Source organism: Nannospalax galili, unplaced genomic scaffold, assembly GCF_000622305.1.
Source record: "Nannospalax galili isolate Female #2095 unplaced genomic scaffold, S.galili_v1.0 scaffold286, whole genome shotgun sequence".
In the NCBI taxonomy this organism is placed as follows: Eukaryota; Metazoa; Chordata; class Mammalia; order Rodentia; family Spalacidae; genus Nannospalax; species Nannospalax galili.
The window spans coordinates 9,918,030-9,934,540 of NW_008359442.1; the positions used below are offsets into that span (position 1 = coordinate 9,918,030).

The 16,511-nt window shown below is 43.3% G+C and overlaps 1 long non-coding RNA gene across 1 annotated transcript in view; it reads left to right on the forward strand.

The window, feature by feature from the left end:
* Window positions 1-617: 617 nt before the first annotated feature.
* Window positions 618-16,511, forward strand: part of LOC115068434 — a 30,830-nt gene continuing 14,936 nt past the window's right edge. Inside the window, exons 1-2 of the long non-coding RNA XR_003847782.1 lie at window positions 618-713; window positions 841-994. This is a non-coding gene — a long non-coding RNA (uncharacterized LOC115068434). The remainder of the gene's footprint in view (window positions 714-840; window positions 995-16,511) is intronic.

The window sequence follows — 16,511 nt, forward strand, 5'->3', positions numbered from 1 at the left end:
ACAAGCAAAATCTAAACTCTGAAGATAATCAGGAGAGAAGTCAAGGATCCGGCTGAGGATGGGACAGAGCAAAGATGGCTATATCCCAGACTGTGACTAACAGGCAGACTGTGTTTCGGGAGGTGCATCTTCCAAAGAAACTGAAGAAGGTGGTGTTGTGGTATAATCGGCTGAGTCCTGGATGGGGCTTTGGAAGATGGGGCTCTGATCTCTCCGCTACCAATAAATAACCATGTGACCCTGGACAAGCCATTTTGTTTCTTGTTGCTTTCATTTCCTCAAGGTAAGATGCCCAGGCAAGATGATCAGTCTTCCTCCAGTGACACATGACACATTTTCCTGGCTATACCATCATCATACTAAAATTTGAACAAAGACGGAGCTGGGTTTCCCAGCTTTCTTGCTTTCCTTTCCTTTTTTTAAACCCACATCCTCATTTGAAGACCTTTTCAGTATAGAGCAAGATAATATGAAACCTTTTTAGCTTCAGCATTCTCTGATTCTAAGTGGAAAAAGGGAGATTTTGTAACTGTATATTTCTGTATTTGATGTCCCAGCCTGCCTTCCAAAATAGTACTCAAATATTTGTCAAACAGAATAGAATTGGGTGACTTAAATGTCACTCCCTCTTTTTCTCTCTCCCTTCTCTGCCTTTTATGTCCCGTCCCCTCCCATTCTTTCTACAGTGCCCAAGGTGCTGGGGCTGAAAGCAGGTACAGTCTGGCCTGGACCCTAGACTCATAACTTCAATCCCCATTCTTATGAAGCACATCCAACCCTCGGTGATGTGAGCTGAGTTTGGTTACAGAACCAAAGGTCAGTTTTCCTTTCTCCTTTCAGCAAGCAGCAAACAAGAATGTCCTGCAGAGGGCCAAAACCGGATCGACTTACACCGAGCACACTGGAGTCTTTTTATTTCTGTCCTCCCTATATTTTGGAAGCTCCAGCAGGAATGTGGCCTGAATTTAAACATGAGGAGCCGCGACCATTAACAGTGAGTACTTTTGTAGATTCATGCAGCCTCTTCTGCCTTTCCTCTCCCTTGGCCTTGAATGATCTGTTGTTAGCAGACAATTCCCTTGTTGTACTGCAGAGAGCAGGCAGAGCCTGCCTCTCCCATTGTCTCTTATACAGGCAAACAAAAGCAGTCTTCTTAGTCCAGAGCCCTGTGCTGATAAAAGGCTGATTAAAGCCTCTTTTGTGGTGAAATTTAATAGGTCTGGGTTGGGCATTATATTTGATTAACCCCAGCCAGTCATTACACGATATTTTATAGAGAGCACTGGCTATGCCCAGTGGTTCCCAGCTGGGTGGAGCCCATCTTTGAACTCCCGGGGCACACTGGCAGAGCTGGTCATCAGCAAATGGAAGTCATGAATTTCTCTCTGGGACCTCTACTTGCCTTCTCAATGCCCCACTCCGCTATCCTTTGTATTCCTTCTTCCCCAGCCCAGTACCCAGTGCTTTCCAGGTAGTGAGAAAGCACTTTCTGAGAGAAAGGCATGGATGAACTCCATCTTGCAAGCGAGTTCGAAGAACCTTGGAGTGGGCATGGCGGGGCTTAAAATGATAAAGTTCTTGTAGTGTCCTCAGTTCAAAACTCCCTCTTCCAATGGTTGGGCCCAGTGACTTCTCCCTGCCCCTGTTTGAAGAGTTAAAGGAATCAGACTAATCCCACCAGACCTCAAGCCTGCCCCCCTTTGCTCAATGCTGTTACTGACTGAACACTGACATTGCAACTTCCTGGCTGCCTGTACTTTGATACCCAACAGGCGTGGGATGCCAGACCTTCTAAGAAGGGAAGCATGGCTGTCGCTGCGAGTTCTGCCTCCCTAAGTCCCTCTCCCTCCCACCAGTGATGTAACTACACTCTGCCTACCTGTCTTCCTGGATATTCGGGCATTCCTTGGTCCCTGCAGTTTTTCCTTCCATCCTTTTTCTCTTGCCAGGCAACCCTAAGGCTGATGAGCCTTCTGTCCCTTGCTACCCAGCCAGCAACCCAATGATGGTTCCAGGTCCAGGCCCACTTTACTCTCTGTAGTTAATTTTATTTTGCCCTCTGTGTCCCAAGTGTACAGAACACGTGTTCTGCCAAGAGTCAGGAGCAGTGGACCAACATGTGTGTCAGGTAAACTCATCCAACAGGTGACTGAGTAGAACACACTTCAAAATTCCACAGAAATACTTTTTACACCCCCCCCCAAAATTGCACATAAACACCTCCCTTCAGCATGTTCTTGAAGCTCTGCCATAGCACTCACCACACTGTGCTGTAATTGTTGTGCAGTTGATCATCTGTGTTTCCTTCAGGACTGCAAATTTGAGAGCAAGGAGCATGTTTCAACTTAGCACAGCACCTAGCCAGCTTTTATTTTCTTTTATGATGATTTGAATGAATTGAGGGCTGGAGAGATGGCTCAATGGTTAAGCACAGTTGCTGTTCTCCCAGAGGACACAGGTTTGATTCCCAGCACCCACATGGCAGCTAACAAACATCTATAACACCAGCTCCAGAGCATTTGACACCTCTTCTAGCCTCTGTGGGCATTATACAACACAGGTGCACTTACATACATATAGGCAAAACACTCAGACATAAAATAAAAATAGTAAATAAAAAATATTGAATGAGTGATATTTTTGTGTGAATTAACTTTAATTATAACATATTAGAAATGCTTAGTATATCCATTAATATTTATTCTGTTGACTATTTTTATATTTAAATTTTTAATTTTTTAGACTTTCACATATATATTTACATATTTCCATGAGTGATTATTTTTAAAAGTAAGAACCTAAACCAGCATAGTGATACACATTTGTGATCACAATATCCTGAGGCAGGGGAAGCATGAGTTGTAGGACACCTTGGGTCACAGAGAAAGGAAAGAAAGAGAGAGAAGAAGAAAAATGAGAGCCGTGCCCTAACACACCTGAGCTGTGGCAGCTCCATTTTTACCGTGCAGGGACACTGCCTGTCTTAGTAATAGTAGCATGTTTTAATATTTTAATATTTTTCTTAACATATTAATTATAGATAATAATGGATTTCATGATGACATTTTCATACATGTACATAATATATTTTGAATATATTCACTCTGTTACCTTCTCTCTTTTTTTGACTTTTTAAAAATGTATTTTTAGGTGCCTGCATTCATACAACATGCATGCAATACCAGTGGAGGCCAGAAAAGGGCTTTGGAGCTCCTGGAACTGGAATCATGGACAATTGTTAGCCACCATATGTCTTTTAGGAACTGAACCCGGGTCCTCTGCAAGAGCAGCCAGTGCTCTTAACTGCTGAGCCAGCTCTCCAGCTCCTGGTTACCCTCTCTTGTTCCATTCACACTTTTGTTGATCCCCTTCCTCTTCCCAACTACCCTCCTCCCTTTCATTTTCATGTCTTTTTTTTTTTTTTTCTGTTTTTCTGTGACTCAATGAGTTTTATTAGGGTTGTTTACATGAATGTGTACCTTGTCAATGAAATGTCTCTCCTTTCAAGCAATAACTTCTTTATAGGTAACAAACATCTGGGGTTAGTACTAAGATAGCTATACCAGCTTTCTATACTTAATATTTTCCTGGCTTTGTTTTTAATGTCTTTTAAAAAATATTTTATTTTTTATTTTTTTTACTTTATGTGTATGAGTGTATTGGCTGCATGTAAGTGTAGCCATGTCATGTAATGCCTGTGGAGGTCAGAAGAGGACATTGGATCCCCTGGAAGTGGAGTTACAGATGGTTGCTAGCCACCATGAGGGTGCTGGGGATTGAACCTGGATCCTCTGCCAGAGCAGTCAGGGCTCTTAACTGCTGAGCCATCTCTCCAGCCCTATTTTTTATGTTTTTTTACTTTCAACTTTTGGTGTCTTTGATTCAGATGAATTTCTTGTCGAAAGCATAGAAGATTTTATTTTATTATTGTCTGATAATTTTGGAATTCTAATTTCACTAAAGTAGACTTAACTAGACTGTTTACTTGCAATGAATGATATACTTGAGATTGAGTTGATGACTTAAGGGTTTTTTTAAATTTGTAATTAACATAATTGTACATATTTATAGGGTACCGTAAGATATTTTAATTCAGTTATACAATGTATAATTATCAAATGTAGGGTGTTTTCTCTGATTTTTTTTATAAAGTCAGGTCCTCCAAACAGAATGCAGTTGTCATAAACCCCTGGTTGTATGAGACTTTTCCTGAGAAAACAGGACAACACACACACACACACACACATACACACACACACACACACACACACACACACAATCACCTCAGATAAAGAACCCACAACAGATCCACGTAACAATTCTACCAAAGTCCAACTTGGTGAACCAGTGAGTTTTTATTGGGGTTCCTACAGGAGTGTGGGTAAGGTATTACTTATGGGTACAGACAGCTGTATCCCTGAAAAGCCCACCCCAACCAACATGGGTGACAACTCATGGAAGCCACAACCAGGGGCTCTCCACATGACTTGCAGGCAGCTCCACAGATCCCAGAATCATCTCTCAGTCTCTTGGCTGGTCAGTCTCCTTCCCCAGCAGTAGCTTTTGCTTCCGTAGCCCTGGGAAGGGGTACTTGTGAATCTTGCAAGTTTTAGCTTTACCAGACAGGTGAAGTTTGTTTATTCTGGGGTCTCATGGAACATTCCCTGGAGGGAAGTCTCAATTCTGGGGAAATGGCTACGCGAGACCCGTCCCTGGACACCTCATCCAGCAGGGAAGATGAATTCATACCACAGGAGAGGAGACAAGATCTACACTAGGCCCAGACAGACTTTGCCACAAGTGTCAGCTGCTCTCAGGACCCATTTATCCCTCCTCTAAATCATTTACTCTCTCCAAATTGCCAATATCTCCCCTCTGCTCTGAAGATAGACTATACACTTCTAGATCTCACTGAATGTTGTGGTTTGAATCTGGGGTGTCCCTCAAAGACCCCAGTGTTAAAGGTTTGGTCTTCCCCTGACACTATTGGGAGTAGTGTAAACTTTCAGACATTGGGGCTGTGATGGTTTAAATAAGTGTCCCCGATAGGCTCCAAGTATTTGCATACTTGACCCGAGTTAATAGATGGCAATGCTTGCTGAGGTTTAGGAGGTGTGGCCTTGCTGGAGGAAGCACGTCACTCCAGACAGGGCTGAGAGTATATAACTTGCCCACTTCCACTCTGTCTCTGCTTCCTGTGACAGCTTGAAGATGTAAGCTCTCAGCTTTCTGCTCTGGCTGCCTCCTGCCATGCCTCCCCACCATGACGGACTTATCCCTGTGGAACCGTAAGCTGAATGAATAAACTCTTCCTTCTATAAGTTGCCTTGGTCATGGTGTTTTACCACAACAGCTGAAAAGAAGCTAATAGAGAGCCTAATGGGAGATCTTCCAGTCACTGGGGGAGGGTGTCGTTGAAGGGAATTGTAGGACGCACTCTTTCCTCTTCATGTTGGCCTTCAGATGAGCAGCTATGTTCCAACCCCACTCCTTGCTATGATGTGCCACCTGCCTCACCACAATCATAAAGTTGTGTCACATGGCCAACTGTCCATGGACTGGAACCTTCTCAACTGTAAACCAAAATAAACCTTTCTTATTATTTAATTTTTTAATTTTAATTTTTATTATTTTTTATTTATTTATTTATTTTTGGTGTTTTTGAGACAGGGTCTCCCTGTAGCCCCAGCTGACCTGGAACTCACTATGTAAACCAGGCTGGCCTCGAACTCACAGAGATCTACCTGCCTTTGCTACCTGAGTGCTGGTATTAAAAGCATGAGCCACCATGCCTGGCTTTTTAAATTTTTTTAAAAAATATCTTATTATTTTTATTTTGTGTCTGTGAGTGTTTTGCCTGCATGTATGTAAATGCACCATGTGTGTGCAATGTCTGTGGAGGCCAGAAGAGGATGTCTGATACCCTAGAACTGGAGTTATAGATGGTTGTTAGCCACCATATGGGTGCTGAGACTTGAACCCAGGTCCCCTGGGAGAACAGCAAGGGCTCTTAACTGCTGAACTATCTCTCCAGCCCCAACCTTTCTTTTACTTAAGCTAATTGTATCAGATATTTGTGGGGTTTATTTGGTTTGTGTGTGTGTGTGCATGTTCATTCGTTTGTGCAGGTTCATGTGTGTGCATGTGCTTGTGGTTGACCACTTGGTCAACCTTGGGTGTTGTTCCTCAGGAACTGCTTATCTTAGGACATGTGTGTGTGTGTGTGTGTGTGTGTGTGTGTGTGTTGCATGCATATGCATGTGTGCATATAAGTGTGTACAGGTACATGTATACATGTGTGTGCATGCATGAGGAGATCAGAGGCCAATGATGGGCATCTTCTGTCACTGTCCATCTTGCTTTTTGAGGCAGTCTCTTGCTAAACCTGGAGCTAAACCCACCAGTTGGGCAACTGGCTGGCCACAGGGCCCTGGGGATTCTTTTGTCTCTACCTCCCAGAGTCAGGATACAGGCACATGCCACCACACCAGGTTTTTACATGGATCCTGCGGCTCAAAACTCAAGACGCCATGCTTGTATGTAGGTACTACTGCCTGAGTGACCTATTAGCCTGCATCTTGTTTTTTGAAGCAGAGCTTTGCACTGGGACTTGGGGCTCCCCAGTTAGGCTAGGCTGGCTGGCCAGTGAACTCCAGGGATCCACCTGTCTCTGCCTCCCCTATCCCCATACCAAGATTGCAAATGTGCCACCATGCCTGGCTTTTTACATGGATGTTAAGGGTGAAACCCAGGTCCTCATGCCTGCATGGCCAGAAATTACCAACTCGTCTATCCCCCCAGACCATTCGTTTTTGGGGAAGAGTCTCACACTGTAGCCCAGGCTGGCCTTGAACTCATGGCAACCCTCCTGCCTCAGTTTCCCAATACTGGGATTACAGGTGTAAGAAACCATGCCTAGCTGTCTCAAGTATGTGTTATAAACACAGAAAGCTGGCTGACACCCCAATTACTGAGTAGTCACATTTCTTTTATGCAATGTTCCAGGCACATAATATGCTTTTTCTCCTACTAATCTTCCTGCAGTCCAGTTCTTTCATAGTTATAGACTCAGTTATAGAGTCCTCAAATGGCAAGATCTTTCCTCCCTCGCTATGTTATAATAAGTCAAGGGCATGGGTTCTTTCAATTGTAAGGACCCGTGTTAGGGAAAAACATGGACCAAGGAAGGAAGTGATGCTGGGGGGAAAAAAAGTGTTGAGAGAAGCTGTTAGAAAAGAAAAAACATCTTATCGAAGTACGGCTGAGAGTGCTCTAAGGGCTCATTGAGAAACATGGCTACAGACTGGCTAGAAACCTGAGTAAAGGACATGGTCACCGGACAAAGGCAACAGGTCCATGGGGGAGAAAGAAAATTAACTCAGTTTTCATGCTGTATATGGTTAAAATAGGATGAACAAAGTATGAGTTTATGGACCACATGGTTTATTGCTTTGGAAGAGATTTTTTCCTTTTTCACAGTTCCAAGGGAGAAGGTGAGGGTGAAGTTAAATGGCAGAGCATTTGCCTAGCATGAGCAAGGCTCCTAGTTCAGTCCCCTTCACTGCCAAATGGAGTGCATATGAAGGGGAGAATACAGCAATGGGAACCAAGCTCACACGTATTAAGGCAATAATGAAAAATGATAATCATGTCATGAGTGCGTTCTGAGTTTCTTGAACGGCCTCTTAATTAATGTGGAAGCAGGTCTCTGTGGACATAAACTCTAAAGGAAGTTTGAGGAGCCTTTTCATAAGACGTGCTTCACTAGAGTGAGCAGCTTGACACACAGTAGACATCCATGACTACACAAAAGTTCCAAGACATAGGAGAGTACCCATGTCGGGAAGGCAGAGGCAGAGGCAGAAACTTGGCATTAATGTCCAGCCTGTACTACATAGGGAGTTCCTAGGCTACATAGGGAACTATGTAGTTCCCCCCTCTCTTTCACAGACATAAAATATTCCACAAAGTTTTGGATATTCAGCCAAAGTTGAGTAAAAGTCATGTCTATATACAGGCGTTCTTCATCCTATGAAAGCATTATAGCAAATAGTTTAATGCCAATGTTTCTCTGCATATAGAACATTTAGGTTAACAGTTTGCTCAGTGTTCATTCAATTCAGTTTCCCAAATACAAGCGAGTTCATGATATACTACAAAGATTTTTTTTCAGGAAGTGGAAGGTCTAGGAATAGAAAAGACCAGAAATTCATTTACTGCAATAATGAAGACCAATTTTTTCGATTCATGGACGAAAATGGATGTTGGATTTGCTAAAAACAAGGCTTTGACTGGGGGGAGAACTCAACATGCACTTGTCTGAGCACCAGGAAGGACTGTCTGGTGCATTGCAAATAAGATCTAGAAAACATAAAGTCACTCTGATTATTTTCTTTTACCCCCCAAAATAGCAATGGGGCTTGGACTGTAGCTCAGCGATATAGCATGGTCTGTGTGTACAAAGCCCTGGGTTCAATTCCCCAGCTCTGCTAGGAACAAGAAAATCAACTGAAAATTTTAAAAGGGAAGATTATAAAAAAGTGGCATTTACCCCCAGGGACTTTTTAGGCGTCTTCATTGAGGACAACCCAGGAGGAAATGGAATTTATTAGGCCCAGGACTAAGAAGTGGCTCCACAGCCTGGGGTAGGCCTTAAGCCAAAGCTAGATAAGGACTAGAATGGGGAGGGGGCATACATACCAAGGGCCTGGCCAGGCTGTGGGTAGAGAAGAAGCCCCCCACATCACGTGCTTGCTGTGCCCAAGAGGCAGGGAACAGAGAGGGACTGAGTCCCAGTTCTCTAGGAAGTCAACACTGAGGGTCAGAGCCTGAAGCAACAAGACCCATGAGCCATCACAGGCAGGAGGTGAGGTGTCCCGGGATGACCGATGTTCACTAGTCTGGACACAGAAGTGCTACCTCTGAAACTGTCCTTATGGTAGGAACCTAGTTTGGAAAGAGGAAAGCAAGTTTCTAGATGGAGAACCTTTGAATGTTGAGTTACCAAGAAAGGCATCAAACTCTGGGGAAGAAACCAGAGGTCCAGTTTTCAAGGCCAGTTCATATATTTTAGAAAGGCTCTGTACTTTTAGATGTATCAAATATGTATATATTTTAGAAAGATATAATTTAAAATATCTAGCTATAGCAGGTCACTGTGCCCTTCATAGCTACACAAGACTGACTCATTCCTCAATTTGTTTAAAGTTCAGTGCTTTCTCAATATTTCTGATAAAGCCCAAGGGCAAATTCATAGTCAATTTTAGTTTTCATTTCCTGCTTTTGTAGAATTAATTGTTTGGGGGTCATTTTGCCCCTCTGTCCATGCATCCTCTATCACTCACTATGTAGACCCAGGCTTGAAATCCACCCTTTTCTTGATTCCTGTAAACAACCCACCACCACTGAGTCGTACAGAATCCTTTTGTATAGAGCTGACTTCATTGAAGATTGCTGTATCAGAGGGTACTATTACAGCAATGAATACAAGCTATGGTTAAAAAAGAAAATCTGTACTATTCCGCAGGCTAGAACTTGGGAAGGAAGCAAAGAAAGTAGGGTTCGTTGACAGGAGTTCTGGAGCCCATCCCTCCCCAGGACACTAAGTTCTGGTTGAGAGCCCTGAAAAGGCCATGGAATGGAAATTCGAACCTAGAGCCATTCAAGGTGGTATGCTTATAATCTCAGCACTGGCCTCGAACTCCTGATCCCTCTGCCCCCACCTCCCTTTTCCAGCCTAACAGCACAGCACCTTTATTTTGCCAGTGGAGGTCAAAGGACAACTTGAGAAAATCAGTTCTCTCCTTTCACCATGTGGGGCCCAGGATCAAACTCAGGTCATCCGACTTGGTGGGCAAGTGCCTTTGCCCGCTGAGCCATCTTACAGCCCCTCAAAGGATTTTCTGAAGCAAAAATTTGGATCCATCTTTAAAAGGAGGTTTGTTTTGTTATTTTTATTTTTCACTCATATTTCTTTTTCAGCTCTAAGCATTCAAGGTCGACATCAGTTGAGTGGCTGGGATGATTTGATGTTAAATTCTAGGATAAACAAGAGCCTCTTACATCCCTCAACTCTCAGGCTCAGTTCTAGTGTCAACCAGGGAGGGCCTGGCATTTGGCTGCCTTCCTGAAGTTTAGCTATTGGAAAGATGCTTGCCAAGGTCAGGATCCAGGCACTCTGCAGACTCAGACTGCTGCACACTTCTTTAATTTAGGAACTGAGTTTCCCAGCAGCTCGGGCTAAGAGTGGCACTCTCAAGGCAAATCCAGCAGGAAAGATACAATGAGCTTTATGTCAGCTCTGTGCTATTAGGCTGGAAAAGAGACTCTACAGCTGGGCGGGAGGGCTTTCCCCCTGTTCTCTGCCATCTGTCCAAGCGGTGCCATTAACCTCCCTCTGGAAAGGTCTGAGTGGGTGTGTGGGGAAAGCCTAACGTGGGCTCCGCGTGCCGCATTCGGTGCATCTGCTCTTGGCTTGGTCACGCCTGAGTCTGTACCGAGGACCTTCTAAAGCTCTGGGCATTATGGTAATGAGCCATCTGCCACAGCCTGTCCTGGAAAGGCTGATCACAAAAGGAAGCCAGGAAGCTTCGTGACAAGAGCAGATGCGCAGGTGCCGCTCGCCCCCACCACCCCTCAGAGTCTGTTGAAGCCTCAGAGAGAACTGGGGAGGCCTTTCAACACAATCTCCCTTCGCTCAGGACTACGGGGAGAACAACCAAGGTTCTTCCCAACCCTGTCATCCCTGCAGACACAAGCTTACCACTAGTCTCTGAGACAGTGAGCATGCTTTGGTCTCACTGGGGAAAGGGAAACACCATTTGTTGTAGAAATGTCTTTTCCTTCAGGAAGTGTCTGTAGACATAGCATAATAGACATTGTTTTGTCTTATCAGCTATTACCAAGACTTTAAAATTATACTTATGCATGTAGATTTATTAGTATTAAAAGTAACTGATTAGTAGTTCTTACATCCTAAAATTATTTAATAGTATAGACATACTAATAAATATAGTTACATATTTGTGCAACATCAAGACCTATAAATATTTACTGGCAGAAATGACATCATGTAAAAACAACCTTCTATATACAGGACTTCAGTTTTATTCATTTTGTTTATTTGTTTGTTTGTTTGATTCTTTCATGGTACTGAGGAAGCCAGGGCCTTGTACATGCTAAACAAACAGTCACTGAGCTATATAAGCCCTTGCCCTAGGATTCCCCTTTTAAATATGTGGATATGTCCATATAGAAGCTACATCTTAGATTCATAAATACACAGTTATATATATATCTGTGCAACATGTATGTATATAGTAGGCTTTTAAAACTTTAAATATACATACATGTTTACCGAAATATTGAGCTCCATCTATATAAGGAGGGATAGATAGCATGTGAAACTCAGCACTTGGGAGATAGTTCAAGTCCTAGTTCTCCACATAACGCATACATGGTTATCGTCATAGAAGATTGTGCTCATTGTAGCAAACAAAGTGGAGCAGCTCAGACCTTCAGGGGCATTGACTAGACTTGCCTGTGAGCTTTGTATGAGCTCCTAAGTAGGATAAGAAATACAGGTATGGTGTGGTAGGAACACAGAGGCCATGCATCTTAGCAGGTGGGGGCATTTGGTGGTGATGTGGTTACACTTGTAATTGTAAGGGCAAAGCCAGAGGGTGTGTAAGTGCACTGGGGGCATGGAGAAGAGCCTGAGTGGTGGGAAGGTGGGAGGATGGGTGGAGAAGCATGGCAGAGTTCCTTTGAGTCTGATCTTGAAGGATTCATTAATGATCACAGGGATAAGAAATAGTGGGGCTGGGAGGTCACTACGCTGTAAAACTCCTCATGTTGAGGCCCTAGGTTAAGTCCTCAGCACCACATACTTACCAAGCCATGAAAATTCAATGTGCTGGAGATTGTCTGGGGTGTCTGGAGCTTAGGGTGATGTGAGATGGAAGCAAGGATAGTGGGATCCTGGTGGAAAGGGTCCTAAGAGCTACCCTCGGGCTTTGTCCTGAGGCCAGGAGGTTTAAGGGGGGGTTTTATAGCTAGGAAGTTATGAAATCAGACTTAGGCTTGAGAGAGGTCAGTCTGATAGCTGAGATGGGAGAGATTAGAAGCCGAGGTCAGAAAGAATTCTGTGGCAGAAAGCCAGCAAGAGGTGATGGTGACAGGCAGTAAAGATCAGGAAATGAAAGACTTCTAGAGCCTGATACACACAGAACTGCTAAGATTTTAGGGTATGAGAGAGAAGGAAGTTTCTGGAGTGATTGGTTATATAGAACTTTTATGGTCTTGACAGATCCAGGAAACGCAGGAGGAAAGATAGCTCTGAGTGTTTGGAATTCTGTGACTGTGGGACATCAAGGCAGATGCAGCTAGAGAGGCAAATAAGGAAGTTACACACTCCGGCACAGTCCCCACACCCACTCAGGCTAATTGGAGGTGGGAAGAAAGCAGAGCAGGAAAAAGCCAGCAAACCATTACTGGGCTTGGCCCCACTTCCCTCAGACCTCACTGTGGGCCTGTCTACCACACAGACCTCCCACTGGCTTGCACTTACCAACCACACTCCACCTCAGCTGTTTCTTCTGCTTGGAATACTCTTCTGCAGATACCCACTTCCCCAATTTCCCTTCACTCCAGATATTACTGAAAGTTTAGCGTGACTCACTACTAATCCTCGCCGTTCTCTATGGTCTTACATTAAATATGTATTTGCGTGTTGTAGGGACTGAACCCACTCCCTCGTCTGTTGTGCATATCAGATAAGAGCTCTACTACAGAGTTACATCCCAGCCCTTATTCACCATGTGAGAATGTGCATTCTCTAGGGTCAAGATTCCTTCCTTTCTGTTGTGTTTACTGACATGTCTCAAGCACTGAGAATGATACTTAGCATACAGTGAGTTCTTGGTAATATTTATTCAATGACATAAAACGGAGACAAAATTTTGGTTGATAATTTAATTTTAAAAGTGGAATAAAGATTGAGGCAAGAGGCATGCTGCGAGTTCAAGGTCAGCCTGGGCTAAAGTTATGGTGTTCCAGTTTGCCTTCAATTGCTATGACAAAACACTCTGACCAATACCAACTTGGGGAGGAAAGGGTTTATTTGGCGTACATCTTCTGGGTCACAGTTGATCATGGAGGGAGCCCAAGGAGGGAACCCAGGGCAGGAACCTGGAGGCAGGAGCTGAAGTACAGGTCATGGAGACACTCTGCTTACTGACTTGCTCCCCTGGCCCAAGCTCAACCTGCTTTCTTACACAACAGAGGCCCACCCGCCCAGGGGTGGCACCACCCACAGTGAGTTGGGCCCTCCCACATCACTTAATAATCAAGAAAATGCTTCACAGGCCAGTTCAATGGAGGAAATTCACCAATTGAGGTTCCCTCTACCCAGGTGTGTCAAGTCAACAATCAAAACTATCCAGCATATATGATTACATATAGCAAGACCCTGTCTCAGAAAACCAAAAGAGGGATTCAGGAAATTGCCCAATGGGTAAAGTGGAAGCATGGGGACCTGAACCCCAGTACCCACAGAAAAGTTGGGCATGGTGGCATGCTCCTGTAACCCAGTGCTAGGAGGCAGAGACAGGTGGATCCCAGGGGCTCACAACACAGCTAGCTAGTCTAGCGGAAGCAGTGAGCTCCAGGTTCAGTGAGTGAGCCTGTCTCAAAAAATAAGGTGGAGAGTGATAGAGGAAGACATCCAAGCTTGACCTCCAGTACACACACTGGTAAGTGCACTGGCATACTCATGTATATACCACATGTGCACACACATACATACCACACACAAAAGAGAGAGCAGGGAGAGACAGGAAAATGAGAGAGTGACAGAGAAGGGAAATTTAAAAAGCATATTTTAATATATAGTTCACAAAATGTGAATCGTCATTATAATTAACCCTGTGATTCCTACAGCAAAGATTTCTTATTTAAGAAGCTATATAGTTTTTCTGACAAAATTGTTGAAGGAGTGAACCAGGTATGGTGGTGTAGTGGTACAGGCCCATGATCCCAGCACTTGGGAGAATGAGATAGGATGATCACAAGTTCAAGGCCAGCCTAGTCTACGTGGGATGACTCTGTCAGGAAAAAAAAAAAAAAAGAGGAAAAGACTTGTTGGAGGACATCATATAACTTACACCAATTCCTATTTAAGTTTTTCAGTAGGACCATAAAAAGGGTTTTCAGTTCAAAAAAAAAGTATTTTATTAATTTTCCCAAGTTCTATCAATAAATAAATATAATTTTAATTGAGTTATAATTTATAGACAGTAAAATGCCCAGATCTTAAGTATACCATTCAATCCATTTCCAAAAATTCATATTCAGACAGAAATTTCCATCCTCCGCCTCCAGAAATCTGATTCCTGTACCTTCCCAGCCAGCACCCATCCAAAGCAATCTCTGATCTCATTCTATCATTGGAGGTTAGTCTAGAAGAGGTTCTAGAAGTGCAAGTAAATTGGCTCATGCAGCACACAGCATTTTGTGTCTTCTTTCTTTCACTGAGCATAGTGTATTAGAGAGCTATTATTATTATCATTGTTATTGTTGTTAATTTTGGTCTTTTCAAGACAGGGTCTTGCTGTTCCAGCTGGCCTGGAAGTCACTATGTAGTCCAGGTTGGCCTCTGTCTCACGGAGATCCACCTGCCTCTGCTTCCCAAAAGCTGGAATTAAAGGCAAGCACCACCACGCCCAGCCTTGGAGATCTATTAGCAGTGATCTACCTGGCTAAAGCTGGCTGGTGGTTATGTCTTCAGTCCACTCTGCATGAATAAAAAGCAAGATGAGGAACAGCGCTTTTCATTTCTGGGCTCTCTCTCTTCATATATATGTACTATAAATAGATAGATGACAGATAGATGATAGCTAGATGGCAGATGATAGATAGATAGATAGATAGATAGATAGATAGATAGATAGATAGATAGATAGGTAGATAGATAGATAGATAGTCTTCAGTCTCACAGTGTGACTACACTAAGATGCAAAGGGTATAGGGAAATACACAGTCTTTGGCTGGCAATACATGAGCAACAAGTCTAAGTTCAGAGAGCCCTGGAGGCTGACTTCCTCCTGGCTGTGATAATAGGAGTCACTGGCTAAGGTGGTCTGCATCAAGTCAATAGAAGAGCAGATCCTATCAACTGCTGAACTCTAGGACTCTTTTCTCACAGGCCGCTTCTCTACCAAGGAACACCCACTGTCACACACACTCGCAGAAATGTTCCCTGCCTATTGTCCCTGTAAAGGAAGCATTCGGGGGGCAAAGAGGAAATCCTCTATTGGAAAACATCTCAGGGTATATGGCAGAACTGTGCCAACTCTGAACGTCTCTCTGTGGATAGACGAGCATCCTGTGGGCATCCTGCTGCTTTTCTGAGCAAGTTTGCTATCTCCTATCTGGTCGACTTGTACAAGTTCTCAATCCAGATTTTACCTCAGCTGTAATCCTGTCCACTGCCTTAGGAACTACCCTTTGACATAATTTAAATTCCTTAGCAACACTTTACAAATAACTTCAAAACCCACCAAAATCAGGTTGGGGAGATAGCTTAGTCAGTAAAGTGCTTGATTTGCAGACTCAAGGACTGAGTGTGCAAGGATTCCCTTTTATCCATATCTTCATTAGCATTTGTTGTTACTTATTGACTTTCTTAATGACCGCCATTTTGACTGGGGTAAGAGGAAATTTCAATGTAGTTTTTGTTACAAATAAAATCTGAGGCCAAAGGACCCCACTGGTACCGTACAAAGAACACTCGGACAAAGCAAAGGTAACTTGGTAGGACAGCTTTTACTTTTGCAGAATGGCATGTGGGTCACACATGACCTGAAAGGTTGATAGGTTTTTATCTCTAAATCAACAGTATTATGTCTTTTCCATATTGGCTGGAATCTGACCTCATAGTCTTTACAGGTTGGCTAGTTTAAAAGGATCAATGCAAGGGTTGGAGAGATGTATCAGCAGTTAAGAGTACTGGTTGCTCTTCCAGAGGATCCAGTCTCCATTCCCAGCACCCACATGGTAGCTAACAACCATGTGCAACTCCAGTTCCAGGAGATCCAACACCTTCTTCTGAATTCCACAGGCATTGCACATATGGTACACTTACTTACATGCAGGCAAAACACTCATCACATAAAATAAAAATAAATACATTTAATTAATTAATTAATGGAATCAGCATAAAGGAGGAGGGGAAGAGGGTTGGTCAACAGGGAGAAGGAGTTCACCATCCCAAGCCAACAGGTTTGGGAATGCATCAGGATTTTTTCCTAAACAAAAGTTTTACAGGGTATGTGTTGGGGGGCGGGTATTAAAAGATTAGAATTCCTTGTTATAAACCAAAAGTTTAACAGGGTTTGAAAAAAAAGATTCATATTTAATGTTTCTTACATTTTAATTTGTGTTTATTTAATGGTTAAAGAAGTTAAACATTTTTTTCATAAGTTTATTGGTCATTTGGAGTTCATCTTTTGGGA